Below are 16,722 nucleotides of genomic sequence, written 5' to 3' on the forward strand. Positions count from 1 at the left end.
TGTCTTATTGCAGCCTGTGCTTGCATTTTCCTATGTCCTTCTGGGACACAGAAGAGGCCTCCCCTGGCCACCCATGGAACTGCTGGTTCAGGAAAAGGCTGAGTGGGGAGGAGTGTTGGGAAGAAGGAAACCACAAGCCTGCAGCGGGTGCAGAGGCTCCTGTGACTAACACTGGCAAGGCAGGGCTCTGACTGCAATTGCTGGGACAGGAGAGCCAGCACCACACACCCTTGTGATTCCCTGGGGGTGTCCGTGCTCAGAGAGCCTGAGGGTGAAACCTCTGCAGCTCCTGCAGCCATGGAGAGTGAGGGTATGTGGGCATCAGGTTCTTCTCGCCTGTGGTGGAGAAACCTCTTGGGACTTGTGGTTTCCTTCTCCCTCACACACCTCTCCACTCAGCCTTTTCCTGAGCCAGCAGTTCCATGGGTGGCCAGGGGAGGCCTCTTCTGTGTCCCAGAAGGGCATAAGTAAATGTGAGCAAAGGCTGCAGCAGTAACTGAGCCCAGGAGCTGCTGTTTATTAGGCAAGTGCTTTAGCCAGCTAAGCCACTGGGCCCTACTCAGACCCACCTCTAAACTGTTCTACTGTATGGTCCCAGACAACACCATTGTCTGGCGAAGTTCAGCCATTCCCCATTTCATTCCTGCCTTCCCACCCTGGTGGTGTCTGGCTCCCTGGGAACAGAAGGCGACAGCTCAGTGGGCAGAGGCTCCTGTGGTGGGAAGAACACCTCAGCAGTCCAGCACCCTGGCATTTAATTTCAAAAAGGGGAATTACGCAAAAATGAGGAGGTTAGTTAAACAGAAATTAAAAGGCACAGTGACTAGAGCCAAATCCCTGAAAGCTGCATGGAAACTTTTTAAAGACACCATAATAGAGGCCCAACTTAAATGTATACTCCAAATTAAAAAACATAGCAAGAGACCTAAAAAAGAGTCACTGTGGCTTAACCACCATGTAAAAGAAGCAGTGAGGGACAAAAAGGTATCTTTTAAGAAGTGGAAGTCCAATCCTAGTGAGATAAATAGAAAGGAGCATAAACACTGTCAAATCAAGTGTAAACATGTAATAAGAAAAGCAAAAAAAGATTTTGAGGAACAGCTAGCCAAAAACTCAAAAAGAAATAACAAAATGTTTTTTAAGTACATTAGAAGCAGGAAGCCTGCTAAAAAGCCTGTGGGTCCCCTGGATGATCGAGCTATAAAAGGAGCAATCAAGGACGATAAAGCCATTACGGAGAAACTAAATGATTTCTTTGCTTCAGTCTTCACGGCTGAGGACGTTGGGGAGATTCCCGAATCTGCACCGTCCTTTGTGGGTGATGAATCTGAGGAACTGTCCCGGATTGAAGTGTCATTAGAGGAGGTTTTGGAACAAATAGAAAAACTTCATGTTAACAAATCTCCGGGACCAGATGGCATTCATCCAAGGGTTCTAAAAGAACTTAAATGGGAAATTGCTGAGCTATTATCTGTGGTTTGTAACCTATCCTTTAAATCGGCTTCCGTACCTAATGACTGGAAGGTAGCCAACGTGACACCAATATTTAAAAAGGGCTCTAGAGGCGATCCTGGCAATTACAGACCGGTAAGTCTAACTTCAGTACCGGGCAAATTAGTCGAAACAATAGTAAAGAATAAAATTGTGAAGCATGTAGAAGAACATAATTTGTTGGACAAAAGTCAACATGGTTTCTGTAAAGGGAAATCCTGTCTTACTAATCTCTTAGAGTTCTTTGAAGGGGTTAACAAACATGCGGACAAGGGGGATCCAGTAGATATAGTATACTTGGATTTTCAGAAAGCCTTTGACAAGGTCCCTCACCAAAGACTCTTGTGTAAATTACATGGCCATGGGATAAGAGGATAAGAATCCTTTCTTGGATTGAGAACTGGTTAAAAGACAGGAAACAAAGGGTAGGAATAAATGGTACATTTTCAGATTGGAGAGGGGTAACTAGTGGTGTACCCCAAGGGTCAGTCCTGGGACCAATCTTTTCAACTTATTCATAAATGATCTGGAGAAAGGGGTAAGCAGTGAGGTAGTAAAGTTTGCAGATGATACCAAACTGTTTAGGATAGTCAAGACAGAAGCAGACTGTGAGGGACTCCAAGAAGATCTCACCAGATTGAGTGATTGGGCAACAAAATGGCAAATGAAATTTAATGTGGATAAGTGTAAAGTAATGCACATCGGGAAAAATAACCCCAACTATATGTACAGTATGATGGGGGCTAATTTGGCTACAACAAATCAGGAAAGATCTTGGAGTTATCATGGACAGTTCTCTGAAAACTTCCACACAGAGTGCAGCGGCGGTCAAAAAGGCAAATAGGATGCTAGGAATTATTACGAAAGGGATAGAAAATAAGACCCAGAATATCTTACTGCCCCTGTATAAAACTATGGTACGCCCACATCTTGAATATTGTGTACAGATGTGGTCTCCTCACCTCAAAAAAGGTATTTTGGCCTTGGAAAGGGTTCAGAAAAGGGCAACTAAAATGATTAGGGGTTTGGAACGGGTCCCATATGAGGAGAGGTTAAAGCGACTGGGACTTTTCAGTTTAGAAAAGAGGAGACTGAGGGGGGGATATGATAGAGGTCTATAAAATCATGAGTGGTGTGGAGAGGGCTGATAAAGAAAAGTTATTTATTAGTTCCCATAATAGAAGAACTAGAGGACACCAAATGAAATTAATGGGTAGCAGGTTTAAAACTAATAAAAGGAAGTTCTTCTTCACACAGCGTGTTGTCACCCTGTGGAACTCCTTGCCAGAGGGGGCTGTGAAGGCTAGGACTATAATAGAGTTTAAAGAGAAGCTGAATAAATTCATGGAGGTTAGGTCCATAAAAGGCTATTAGCCAGGGGATAAAATGGTGTCCTTGGCCTCTGTTTGTCAGAGGCTGGAGAGAGATGGCAGGAGACAAATCGCTTGATCATTGTCTTCGGTCCACCCTCTCTGGGGCACCTGGTGCTGGCCACTGTCGGTAGACAGGATACTGGGCTAGAATGACCTTTGGTCTGACCCAGTACGGCCGTTCTTATGTTCTTATGTTCTTTGGCTGTGTCTACACTGGCCACTTATTCCGGAAAATCAGCTGCTTTTCCGGAAAAACTTAGAAGCTGTCTACACTGGCCCCTTGAATTTCCGGAAAAGCACTGACGATCTACTGTAAGAAATCAGCCGCTTTTCCGGAAATACTATGCTGCTCCCATTCGGGCAAAAGTCCTTTTTCCGGAAAACTGTTCCGGAAAAGGGCCAGTGTAGACAGCACAGTAGTGTTTTCCGCAAAAAAGCCCCAATCGTGAAAATTGGCCACGGACGCTTTTCTGGAAAAAGTGCTTTCCTGCCAATGTAGACGCGCTTTTTCCGGAAATACTTATAACGGAAAACTGTTCCTTTTTAAGCATTTCCGGAAAAGGGTGCCAGTTTAGATGTAGCCTTAATCTCAAGATCATGGGTTCAAGCCCCATGCTGGCCTGTACCCTTCCTTAACTTACATTCTCAGTCTACTAGCAAATTCCCTCTCAGCTTTCATGAGGGTTTTAGGGGAAAAAAGTCTTATCCTGTGTTCCAGCTTTAGGAGAACCAACTGCAATTTCCATCTTCTGAGGAGAAGGGAAGAGGATTTTCTTCTCCTCAGTTCTAGCCACATCAGCCCTGGGAGGAGAAAAAATAACCCTCTGCCCGCTGATTGTCCCCTGTCAGCTTCTGTAGCTTCACCTCCTTCCACAGCAGCTCTGGCTTTGAGCTACAAATATCAAGGTGTGGGGGCCTGAAAGTTTATTCTTTTGATATTTGTATTTTAGGTTTAGTAATGTAGCCATTTAGGTATCTATCTCCTCTATTTCCTTGTTTAAAAGTGTAGTGATGAAAATAGTAGAGTTTTGCTATTGTGTCTGTGTTAATGAGACTAGAGGAATAGCAGGTTATTTCAATATTTCGTTCTGTATAGACACCAAAGCATTTTCGAAATAAGCTCAAAATGACAACTTCTGTAGCTCAAATTGTGTATCATATTGCAACCCTCTGTCTACGCTGCACCCTAAGCTTGAAAAAAGATGCCACATCAGGGCTCTCTCTACACTAGAGAGACAAGATTTTAGTCCAGAGAACAGAGCTTCTCTTCCGACGTGCTTTTTGGGCATCCTTTTGTAGCTCATTTTATGAGGAAGAAGGGATGTTCCAAAAAAAGGGTTTTCCCCCCCAACATTTGGCTCAGTGTAGACAGGCCAAATGTTGGAAAAGCCTCTTCTGAAAAAAGAAGCAGAAAAAGCCACGCAAATCGGGGTTCACAATTTGCGTAACTTTTTCCAGAAGAACAGTGTAATGTAGACATAGCCTGAGTGCTGCACAATACTGGTACGAGACAGGGAGGAACAAAATAGTCCAACGGCACCTGCAGCATTTTAAAACAATCCCCACCTACCAGCCCCTGCCCTCATTGGGGACTGCAGGGAACTGTCTAGACTCAAGCACACCGCGGTGTCAGCCTAAGGATTGCCTGTTCTATAAAAGCTGCCCTGGAAATCAGTGAGCAGCTGAAGTGACTGCAGTGGGATTTGAACCCACAATTTTTTAACTGACTTGGCTCATACAGAGCACCCAAGCTTAGATAGCCAACACACTGGCTATTATACCACAGAGCAGGACGGACTCCTAGCCTGGCTATCTCTGCTCTCTTCTTTGCAGCATGGCAATTGCTGGGGGGAAAGAAAGGGGAAACTGGTATGTCTTTTTCAGGAGAGCAGGTGGGCAGAGAAAGGAGCCACTGAGCCCCCTCATAGTGAAAATGACTCATCTGCAGTTGGAGAATGTGGTATTGATCCCACTGCCTCTCGCATGCTAAGGGAGCACTCTACCACTTGAGCTAATTCCCCTGCCTGTAAGGACTTCCCCTGCCTCACCTCCCTCAGCCCAGAGCCCACAATGTCCCCACAGCAGCTGCCCAAGGCTCCTTTCTGAAAGGGCCACTTGTGAGACTGAGGGCTAGCTCGGAGGTTTGGAACATGGTGCTCGTATCACACAGATGCATCTTAAGAGCAAGCCTCTTGTGTCAAACCATAACGGGCTCGCTAAGCCATGGTCCCCTCCTCACCAGTGGGCTGTAAAACTGTTCTACTCTATGGTCCCAGAAAACACCTTTGACTCCCAAAGAGCGACCATTCCCCATTTCCCTCCAGCCCTGGCAGTGTCTGGCTCCCTGGGCACAGAAGGCTACAGCTCAGTGGGCAGAGGCTCTGACATGCAGGTCTCCCCCAGCCACTGGGATTGTGAAGTTGGCCTTGAGGTTTGGTACAGTTGAGTGGAGGGAAAAGTGCAGCAAACATTGATCATCTGGATTGTCAACCCCCTTGGTCTCAGGGTTTGGGTTGGAGTCCCCAGGTGGGGGCCCAGCCTCCTCGGATTTGGTCCCTTCCTGAGGGCACAGAATTAACAAGAGAGAATTCCTTAACCCCACAGCAATCGGAGTTGGCCAAGGCGTTAGTAACAGAATTTTTTTCCACATTTACATACAAGAGACAAGCTTCTCAAAGCTGTGGTGGCCGAGCGGTTAAGGCATTGGACTAGAAATCCAATGGGTTTTCCTGCGTAGGTTCAAATCCTGCTCACAGCAATCTCTGTATTTTGGTCACACTCCTTCCTAGGGCAACAAGTTACCCAAGTCCTGAGACACCCTCCCCTTCTGCTCCTGTCAGAAAGAGGCCTGGGATGGTCCCTCATGCTGGATTCCTGAGGTCTCAGGTAAACTCTTGGCTCCTGCCACCCTACTCCTGGGGGCTGCTCTGCTCTGGAGTGTGAGAGGTGGGGGAGTCTGGGTCTGTCCCCAAAAGTCCATCCCTGCAGGGGGGCAATGCTGGGGATGTGACGTGGGTCACCCCTCCTGCATCACAAAGCCCCTGCCACCTTCCCAGTATTGGGAGCAAAGGTCTAGAGAAGTAGCGGGGGGAGGCGGGTGTCTTATTCCCTGCTCTTGCTCGGCCTTTTCCCCCGAAGCATTGGCCAAGAGTTAGTAGCAGAATATTTGTCCAAGTTTAAGTCCAGCAGAACTTAAGTCCTTCATAGGTGTTTCTGTGGTGTAGTGGTTATCACATTTATCTAACGCACAAAAGGTCCCTGGTTCAAAGCCAGGCAGAAACACTGGCTCTCCTCTTATTGCACCTCCCCTTGGTGCCCAGGTAAGCGGAGCTCCTTCTGCCAGACCTGTGCCTGGGATGAGCCCAACTCCCACGTGACAGAGGGGGGTGACATCAGCTGAGAATGCCCCTGGGTGCCAGCCTGGGGAAGCCAGATGAGTCAGGCCAGGCACCTGTTGGAGGCTTTTCAGGACTCAGGCCAGAGATCTGGTAGGAGGAGGCTCCAGCTTGCACAGACCCAGCAGCTAAAAGGGTCTTGTCCTGGCCTTCCTCCCCTGACCTGTTGGCAGCAGCTCAGGGGCAAGTGTCTTAGATTAAACAGCTGAAAATCCCTGGTTCTATCCAGGCTGTGGCATGTCTGGAAGAGCAGCAGGGCCTCTCTCTACCTCTTGATGTGCTAGTGTCTGTGACGTCCCCTCGTCCATTTCTGCACGGCCTTGGACACTCATGTTCCTCTGATTAGCCCCCAACCCTTCCTCAGAGTCACTGCTGCCTTGGCTAAAGGCCCTGTGGCTGCTAGATGGATCTAGTCACATGTAGATTGACTGAACACACATACACCCTCTTGGTTGCTTGGAACCAGATCAGTCCATGTCACTGGCTCAGGGGTTTCTCTCCTCAGTGCAGTGCAGAGAAATCCCTTGTTTGATAACAGGCCTCAGGGAGCCCAGAGCAGAGGGAGCTGGGATTCTAGTCCCCTTAGTCCCCTCAGTCCTCAGCCTGAATCCTGACTTCTGTATTCTGAGCCCTACCTCACCCATATGCCCCCCAAATCCCTTCCCTGAGCCTCCCACTCCACTCTGTAACGTCTTACAGGTACTGTCCTATCACAACCCCTCCCACCACTTCCTGCCTTGAGCCTCCCTATGCCCAAGAAGTGGTGCCCAATAGAACAGGCCCTGCAAGAAATGTGTCACTTTCACCCCTGGGAGCAGCTCAGCCATGCAAAGGGGCTGCCTGGGGCAGGACATTAGCCCTGGAGGGCAGGGGTGGGTGTGGCAGTGACATCACAAGGGCCTTTTGCAGCCCCTCAGCTTATTGGCTAAAGGAGGTTGGGAGGTGATGACCTCACAGAGAGTCCATGACAATGGCCAGGTGGGACAGGCTGCAGGGCAGGGGCCATCTCAGAGCCCCCCCATGGCTTTGCTGCAGGGAGTCTCCTGGAGATCTGCTCCTGAGGCCAGAGAGAGAATGAGGGTCACAAGCACGAGTGTGAGGAGGAGCCTCATTGGAGCCTTCTCCTTTCCCACAACTAATTGACCTAGAAGACAGACATCCCTGTGGAGAAGGGAAGAGTCACCAAAAGACTTAGCCCTGAGCAAGTGGAAGAATTAGCTTGAGTGGTAGAGCACTTGCTTAACATGCGAGAAGCAGTTGGATCAATAGCTGCATTCTCCATTGACGGGGGGGGTCCCTGTTTTTCTTTTCCCAGACAGAGCCACCCAGAGAGCCAAGTGACTCCAGTGACCCCTCCCTCTTCCTACTTGCTCCCCTCAAAAGCCAGTCATGGCTTAGTTCCAGATCTGTAAACCTCATTGCAGGAAGAATAACGCCTCTTCCAAAATAGCTATTTCAAAACACCCGGAGTGTGGATGCTCCACTATTTTGAAATAGCTCCTGCCTAGGGCCTTTCAAAGTAATTACTCCCTGGTGCTTCCTGGGGCTCTAAATCAAGGTAGCGCATCCACCTTAGGGGAACCTTGCTCGGACTAATTTTGAGGCTTCCCCCTACTGTGGATATGCTGTTTTGAAACAAGCTATTTAAATTTTTTTCAAAATAGCGGTTTTTGAAATAAACGTGCTTTGCAGGTGTACCCAGAGGCTACGTCTGGACTGCAGGCTTCTTTCGGAAGAAGCTTTTTTCGGAAGGGATCTTCAAAAAAAAAAAACCTTCTTCCAGAAGAGAGCGTCCACACTGCAAAAGTGCATTAAAAAAGTGATCTGCTTTTCCGAAAGAGAGAGTCCAGACTGAATGGACGCTCTCCTGCATGTAAGCTGGGATTGCTATGGACGGAATGGCCACCAGGGCACCTGTGCTTTTCCCCCTTTCCTCTTCTTCTGAAAGAACTTTCTTCTCCAACCACACATGCGTTTTTCCAAAAGAGCTCTTCCGCAAAAAGGCTTCTTCCTTGTAGAATGAGGATCACCAATGCCAGAGAAACCCCTCTGTTCTTTCGACTTTCTTGCAGAAGACGGGAAAACTCTGTCATGTAAACATACCCTGAGAGCTTAGAGAAGGGGAGGGAGGCAGGAGCAGGGGGAGAAGGCTCCATGACTGTGTGAGAGGGAGGCTCTGCCATGGCCAGTGGGGAATCGTTGCCTCTGTCAGGGACTCTAGCCCAGACGGCTCGGTTCGTTGTCTGTCCGCAAAGAGACAGGCAACACCAGCAAAGTCCAGTCACAAGCTCTTTACTGAAGAGTGCGCACAACGATAGAGAGGGGCCCGTCTCCAAAGAGAACAGAGCTGCAGGGAAGCCAGGAGCGCAGCGTGTCGGCCGCCAGCCCAGAGTCCCAGGTGCCCTGAGAGCAGCCTTCCTGCAGGTCCCATGGTGAGTGCTCTGTGGCAGCATCACAAGCTGCCTGACAACCAGGGCCAATCCCCCAGTGGGGTGTCTGCCCATGGCCACGCGAGGCTCCTTTGGGGGTGGGGCAGCACAACCTACCCCTGGGGGGGCCAAGGCTGGGGGTGAGAGGGTTGCGGTAAAACAGCATCTGTAAGAAAGCTACGTGTGGGGGCGCAGGATGGGAGGCTCAGGGCAGTGTGTGGGGCTGACAGAGGAGGGCCGGGGGCTGGGGACGCAGAACCGGGGGGTGGTGTGTGGATACGTGTCTGTCTCACTCCCACGTCCCAGACACATAATGTGGCACAAAGACCAGCAACAACCAATGGTCCCTGCACAAAGTGTGTCCCAGGGATAAGCGTTAACCCCGGGAACAAGCATCGCCCTGCAGAGGAGACACCCCTGGAGTGGAGCCAACAAGCCCAGGAGCCACCCAGCTCAGGATCCCCAAGGGCACTGACACAGACTCCCTGGCACAGGAGAATCCCAAGCCTCAGTTCTGCCGGCCAGCGGTTTCCCTCTTCCGCTTCTTGTCAGCTCCCTGCAAAACACCCCACAAGGGTGAGTGGGGATAAACCCAGCTGTGCTGTAGAGCGGCTGTTAGGTGGGGAAAGAGAGGGCCCCCCTCGGCCTCCCTAAGCAACTCACACATGTACAAAAACTGCACTTGAAGCTATCAATACGGGTGTCAGGATCAGCTTGCTTTGTCGACAGAACTGAAAGTGTCTAGACGCTCTATGTCGACAAAACTTCCGTCGACAAAACCCTGTAGTCTAGACGTACCCCCACTCTTGACATGCCCTCTTTTTGATAGCTAGAGAAGTGACCTCGTTTTCCTGTCTCCCCTGACATTGCAGGTGCACTTGCTCAGCATTTCTCTGAGGCTGCATCTACACAGCAGCGTTCCTTGGGCATAACGGCCATTATTCTGCAATAACAATGGGAGCGTCTACACAGCAATTCCATTCTTCTGACGTCTGTAACGCTCCATCCAGACCAATCGTCTGAGGAGCCAGGAGGTCTCCAGGCTGCAGACAGACAAGCCCACAGGCAAAGACAAAGCAAAGTCCCAGCCACTTCCTGCTCAGCCCAGTGGGGTCTCTGTGTGGCCCCCAGACCTTTTGTTTGCTGTTGTCCAGGCTTGGGGCCCAGTTTCAGCAGCACTCACAGGCCCCACAGGAGGGGGCTGGTTTGATGCTTCACCCCATGGCCCAGCAATGAGCCCCCAAACTCCCCCTGTGCTCTGAGAGCCCCATTTGCTGTGTGAATTCTGTGGGGCAGGTTATGTCAGGCCTGGGCACAAGGAGGGTTCAGAACCAACCCACAAGTAAGTCCCCGCTCAAGGGGATTGGGCAATGTCCTTTGCCAGCAATGTAAGTCCAGCCATATAAGTGTCCCACTCACATGCCCAAACTTTCTCCGTACCCCACTCACAGTTGCTTCCCTTGCTCAGGGCAGATAAGAGCTCACAGGTGGTTTTCAGAGCTCACCTCCCACTCTTGGGGGTGGGTTGGGGATAGGAAGCATCTCACCCACTCCGTTGGCCACTTGCCACTGCTCCTACCAGCCGCCCGCCAGCCGCTCCCTCCAGCCACCCCGTCCATGCTGCTGTGGGTGCCAGTGTCTCACCACACGGTAAAATCAGACCAGAGACAGACACTGTCAGTAAACGCTTCTCTAGGAAATGCTCCTCCGGATGCTGGGCCTCCCTCCCCAGCCCACCAGAGCCGTGTGCCGCTGTCATACACCTGCTACATGGACATCTTCCCATTGCAGAAAGTGCTCCGAGCCAGACTGTGACTAGCCAGCCTGTCTCTGGGCACCCAGAGGCTACGTCTACACTGCAGGCTCCTTACGCAAAACTTGAGGAGCATCTATAATGCACGTGCATTCTTGTGCAAGTAAATTTATGGCAAGATGTAGGAAAAGAGGGCTTCTTGCGCAAGAGTTATTCCTCTCCCCATGAGGAATAAGCCCTTTTGTGCAAGAGCTCTTGCACAAGAAGGCAATATGGATGGACAACAGGAGTTTCTTGCATGAGAGAGCGTTTACACTGCCATGGATGTTCTTGCACAAAAGCACATGGCAGTGTGGATGCACTGTTGCACCTAACAGTTCTTGCGCAAAAAGCCTTCAGGGTAGATGTAGCCAGGGGGTGTTTGGGTTTGTTACCAGCACTAAGCTTTGTACAACAGCCCAGGGAACATTGTGAAAAGCCAAAACCTTCCAGCCCTAGGTATCCCTGGCCAGCCAGAAAGAAAGGGAATTTCAGTTTCTGTAACATCACTCACGTGGCCTAATGGGCAAGACATTAGCTTCCAAAGCCAGGGATTGTGGGTTCAAGTCCCATCTGGGGTGACATTTGTGATAATTCCTAGTGGAGTCTCTTTGTCTTCCTCTTTACCATGTTAGCTGTGCGTGTCCCCTGGAATTGCCATTTTCCCCCAGACAGGACCCCTCAGGAGCAGACGGTGACACTGGTGTTAGGCGCAGACAGGAGGAGAGTGTTTGTTAAAAGCTGAGCTGTGCACAGTGAGGTCACTTGAAGAGATGCAGGCGCTGGTGTCTGTGTATGCGCCTTGGCACCTGTTACCCATCGGTACCCACCACCTCTCACTCCCCTGCCAGCACCCAGACAGAAGGCCAGTGCACATGGAGCCAGAGACCGTAGTGAGGGAGGCGGCTGCAGCACAATTCCAGGCCTGGGGCATATTGAACAACTCTTTGAAATATTTTTAAAACAAAAAATATGAAAAACTTTAGGCTCCATCTGCACTGCAGGCTTCTTGCCCAAGAACTGTTTGTGCAAGAGTTCTTGTGCAAGAGCACATCCACACATCCATGTGCTTTGGCACAACAGGGAGGGAGAGCTGAGTGGTTTGAGTATTAACTTGCTAAACCCAGGACTCTGAATTCAATCCTTGAGGGGGCCATTTAGAGATCTGGGGCAAATCTGTCAGGAAGGGTTCTTGTGCTTGCTATGAGGGTAGGGGGCTGGACTATCTGGCCTCTCAAAGTCCCTTCCAGCTCTATGAGGTGGTTTATCTCCTCCTAAGGAGCATCTACAGCAGCATAGATTCTCTCTTGTGCAAGAAAGGTCTAATGGCTATTTTAGCCTTAGGGGTTTCTGGTGCAAGAAATCCCTCTTGCCTGTGCACACTGCCTTCTTGTACAAGAGGGCTTATTCATTATGGGGAGAGGAATGACTCTTGCACAAGAAGCCCTCTTTTCCAATGGTTTACTGTACATTTTCTTGCACAAGAATGCACATGCAGGGTAGACACTGTGCTAGTTTTTGCACAAGAACTGCCATTCTTGTGCAAGAAGCCTGCAGCATAGCCAGGAAGTGTGAAAAACCTCACAACAATAAGCCCCAACTCAGGAGGTCCTACTAAGATTTGAACTCAGATTGCAAGATTCAAAACCCTGCCCCTTACACCATGGGACCTAGACAGGTGACTGCGTGTAGCCATATGGAACACTGAGCTTTCAGACTGGCCTCTGGACTCCTGGCTTCCCTCCTGCTGCTTCATCCCTCTGGCTACGACTACATGGCACATTTATTTTGGAATAAGCTGGTATTGAATAGTGATTCCAAAATAGCTTATTTCGAACTAGCACGTCTACACTGCAGGGAAACCTCAGAATAGTCCGAGGCAGGCTCCCCAGTGTGGACGAGCTACCTCGATTTAGAGACCCGGGAAGAATAACTCAGAATGGCCCCGGGGAAGGGATAGTTCAAACTGGCAGCAGTGGCACATCTACACAGGCCTTATTTTGAAATAGCTAATTTGGAACAGGTGTTATTCTTCGTAGAATGAGGTTTGCAGAAGTCGGAATAAGCCGTCTGTTACTTCAGAATTATTTCAAACTAACGGAATTGCTGTGTAGACTCCTGCATTGTTATTGTGGAATAACGGCCATTGTTCCAAAAGAACTTTTGTGTGTGGACAGAACCTGCACAGCCCAAGAAATGTGATTGGTAGCTCATCCCCACAATCCTTTCGCCAATTGAAGTGCGGGGCTCTGCAGACATGGACCCAAGGTAACCACCTTGGTTGCTTTCTGCTAAGGCCACGCTGGAGGGAAAAGAATGGCTCCTTCAAGCCAGAGTTGAACCAGCATCCTAAGAATCACTTACCAAACATACACTACACTCCTCTACTCTACCAGCTGAGCGATTGAAGGGCGCCTGAGCAGCATTAGTTTGTCCAGGCTGTCCCTTCTGCAAGTTTCAGGGCAACTGCTCCCCCAAGTATATGGCATTGCTGATGAGGGGCAGAGGCGCACAGGGGCTGTCACAGGTACTTCACATGCAGACAGACCCCCTGAGTGAAACATGAGCTAGATCCATCCATGTCACAGCAAAAGGAAGAAAGTTGGGTTCTTCTCATGTGTCTTCTTTGTTCCAGAGTCTCTAGGGCTGCGGCACCAAAACATTTTGTGCTGGCCGTAATGTTTTCCTTTATTTAAAATGAAGTTTGATCAACTAACATGAGACAGTACAAACGCTTAATCGTTTAATGATTTAAATTAAACTTTTCTCCCCAGCTGCAGCCCTAGCAAAATGGCTGGGGTGTGATTATTTCATTATTGGTGAGTGTCCAGTAGTAACCAAGAGTCCATGGAAAGGTTTGGGGAGGGCAGGGGCTCAGCAAAGGGGTGGGGTCTTGCGGAAGGGACGGGATAGATCCTGGCTTGCCCTGACATTTAAAAGGTGACTTTGGGGGCACGTGGCACCCTGAGCAGCCTCTGATGTTCCCTGCGTGAGCCCCAGAACCAGCCCTGAGTGACGGGGGGAGGGGGAGCAGCTCACACATGCCAAGGGGCTGCCAGGGGCAGGACATGAGCCTGCCAGGCAGCAGTGACATCGCAAGGGCCTTGTGTAGTACCTCAGCTCATTGGCTGGGAGGCAGTGACCTCACAGAGGGGCCATGGCAACAGCCAGGTGGGACAGGCTGCAGGGCTGGGGCATCTCAGAGACCCCCATGGCCTGGCTGCCTGGAATCTCCTTTGTGAGGTTTCCCCTTGAGGGCAGAAGGGATTGAGGGTCCCATATCGGGGTGTGTCGGTGGAGATTTCCCCTTTCCCCAGGCTGCAGTGGGAGGGGCTGGCACTGAACTGAAGAGAGAGCTGGGAGAAGCAAGAGGAAGGGCTGCAAACACCCAATGAGGATGCGATTCTAACCCATGCATGCACAGCACAATGGATTAGCAGCCCATCGCCTTAACCACTCGGCCACCTCATCTGAGCTGCTGGGATTTGTTACCAATTACCCAAAGTCATCACTGCCAGGAACCTTTGTGCCACTCGCTGGCTGGCCAGTGACACCCAGGGCTGGAAGGTTTGGGCTTTTCACAATGTTCCCTGGGCTGTTGTACAAAGCTCAGTGCTCGTAACAAACCCAAACACCCCCTGGCTTCACCTACCCTGCAGACTTCTTACACAAGAACTGTTTTGTGCAAGAGTTCTTGTGCAAAATGTCTTGTGCAAGAGCATGTCCACACTGCCATGTGCTTTTGTGCAAGAATGTCCGTGGCAGTGTGCATGCTCTCTTGTGCAAGGAATCTCTGATGGCCATTTTAGCCATAGGGATTTCTTGCACAAAAAAACCCTGTTGCCCATTCATACTACCTTCTTGTGCAAGAGCTCTTGCACAAGAGGGTTTATTCCTCATGGGGAGAGGAATAACTCTTGAGCAAGAAGCCCTCTTTTCCTACATTTTGCTGTAAATTTAGTTGCTCAAGAACGCGCGTGCAGTGTAGATGCTCCTCAAGTTTTTGCACAAGAACGGCCATTCTTGAGCAAGAAGCCTGCAGTGTAGATGTAGTCCCTGGGTGCCCAGAGAGGGGCTGTCTAGTCAAAGTCTGGCTCGGCACACGCTCTGCAATGGGAAGATGTCCACAGAGTAGGCAGATGGCAGCAGCACACGGCTCTGGTGGGCCCAGCATCCAGAGGAGCATTTCCAATATGAGTGTTTACTGACAGTGTCCATCTCTGGTCTGATTTCACAGTGTGGTGAGACACTGGCACCCACAGCAGAATGGATGGGGCGGCTGGAGGGAGTGGCTGGCGGGCGGCCGGTAGGAGCAGTGGCAAGTGGCCAAGGGAGTGGGCGAGCCTCATTTGCATATCTAATGAGCCACCATTGTTGTGGAAGAGGCTCTTGTGCCAGAAGGAGCATCTACACAGCCCCTTCTTGTGCAGGAAAAACCCTCTTGTGCAATGCCACAAGAACCTGCCAGCGTAGCCATAGCCCAATTGTTTTCACTGTCAGGGGGCTCAGTGGCCCCTCCCTCTTCCTACTTGCTCTCCCAAAAGAGACAGACCTGGCTCCCCTTTCTTTGCCATCAGCAGTTACCAGGCTGCAAAGCAGATATCAGGGACAGCAAAGCCAGCATTCCACGAGGTTCTGTGGTGCAATGGAAAGCATGTTGGATTTCAAAGCTTTGGCGCTCACTGTGTCTGAGGTCAGTCATTCAAAGGTTGTGGGTTCAAAGTCACTTTAGCTGCTTCCTCATTTCCAGAGCAGCTTTTACAGAACAGGCAATCCTTAGGCTGACACCAGGATGGGCTTTAGTCCAGACAGTTCCCAGGAGACCCCAGCGAGGGGGGAGGCAAGGGCTGCTCTGAAAGGCTGCAGGCGCCCACAGACCCTTTTGTTCCTCCATGTCACCTACCAGTGCTGTGCATCACTCAAGCTATGTCTACTCACACTGTTCTTCTGAAAAAACTAGGTAAATTGTGAACCCTAGTTTGCAAAGATTTTTCTGGAAGAAGTTTTTCCAATTTTTGGCCTGTTTACACTGGGCCAAAAGTGGGAAAAAAAACCTTTTTTTGTAACATCCCTTCTTCTTCATAAAACGAGGTTCACAAAGGCACCAAAAACGCTTGTCTGCTCTTCCGAAAATAATTCGGCAGCTGTGTTCTCTGGACTAAAGCGTTGTCTCTGTAGTGTAGACGGAGCCCTGATGTAACATCTTATTTCAAGTTTAGGTGCAGCGTAGACAGAGGGTTGACTCAGAGTCCTTAGTGCTGCCTCTTACACCATGGGACCTACACAAGGCACCTGTGACTCAGCTGGGCCAAACTGGAGCCCTGGCCCAGGCCCACTGGGACCAGCTTTGCTTGTTTTCCTTCCACCCAGAGCCCCCTTCTTCTCCTGGGCTGAAAGGAGCCTCCCTGGGATGCCCTGAGACAGGCACAGGCCTCTGCCTCCCCACAGCCAGCCCCACCCCACAGGCTTTGGCAGAACAAGGGGGGGGGTCTCTGCTCACCCTACTGAGTCCCACTGAGATGTTGAGCTTTTGTCCTGCCCCCCTCAGCTTGGCCTCCCTCCTCTGCCCCATTCCTGCCTCACTTCCTCCTTGGGCAAGTCACACAAGGGAAGCAGCAGGAGGAGCTGGCCCCATACGCCAGCTTCCAAGGGCAGGGGAGGCTGAGACAGAAGTGTCCATCAGGTGCCTGGCCTGACCCCTCTGGCTTCCCCAGGCTGGCACCAAGGGGCATTCTCAGCTGATGTCACCGTCACCCCCCCCCCCCCCGTCGCATGTGAGTTGGGCTTATCCCAGGCAGGAGGAGCTGCACTTACCCGTGCACCCAGGGGAGCAGCAATAAGAGAAGACCCTGTGTTTGTGCCTGGTTTTGAACCACAAACCTTGTGCATGTTAGGCAAATGTGATAAGCACTACACCACAAAAACACACAACACACAACTGTTCTTCAGAGAATGGCACTTGTCTGACTGTTCTGTTCCTGGCTCTTTCCAACACCCTGCTCTGCAGGGGAGGGGAATGCACCTTGTGAACACTCCACCTCTTGTTCTCATGGACGCGACTAACGCGAGCTGCCAGCTCCTTATTTCCTCACCAGCCCCTTGAGATTTGTAGCTCAAAGCTGGAGCTGCTGTGGAAGGAGGTGAAGCTACAGAAGCTGACAGGGGACAATCAGCGGGCGGAGGGTTATTTTTTTCTCCTCCCTAAGCTGATGTGGCTAGAACTGAGGAGAAGAAAATCCTCT

At 50.5% G+C, this 16,722-nt stretch overlaps 2 non-coding genes across 2 annotated transcripts; both read left to right on the forward strand.

Moving 5' to 3' along the window:
- Window positions 1-5,541: 5,541 nt before the first annotated feature.
- On the forward strand, window positions 5,542-5,622 carry TRNAS-AGA (transfer RNA serine (anticodon AGA)). The gene has a single exon. It is a non-coding gene; the product is annotated as a tRNA-Ser (tRNA).
- Window positions 5,623-6,073: 451 nt separating this feature from the next.
- TRNAV-AAC (transfer RNA valine (anticodon AAC)) lies at window positions 6,074-6,146 on the forward strand. The gene has a single exon. It is a non-coding gene; the product is annotated as a tRNA-Val (tRNA).
- The last annotated feature ends 10,576 nt before the right edge of the window (window positions 6,147-16,722 follow it).

The sequence above is a fragment of the Pelodiscus sinensis genome, chromosome 26 (genome assembly GCF_049634645.1).
Source record: "Pelodiscus sinensis isolate JC-2024 chromosome 26, ASM4963464v1, whole genome shotgun sequence".
Lineage (NCBI taxonomy): Eukaryota > Metazoa > Chordata > Testudines > Trionychidae > Pelodiscus > Pelodiscus sinensis.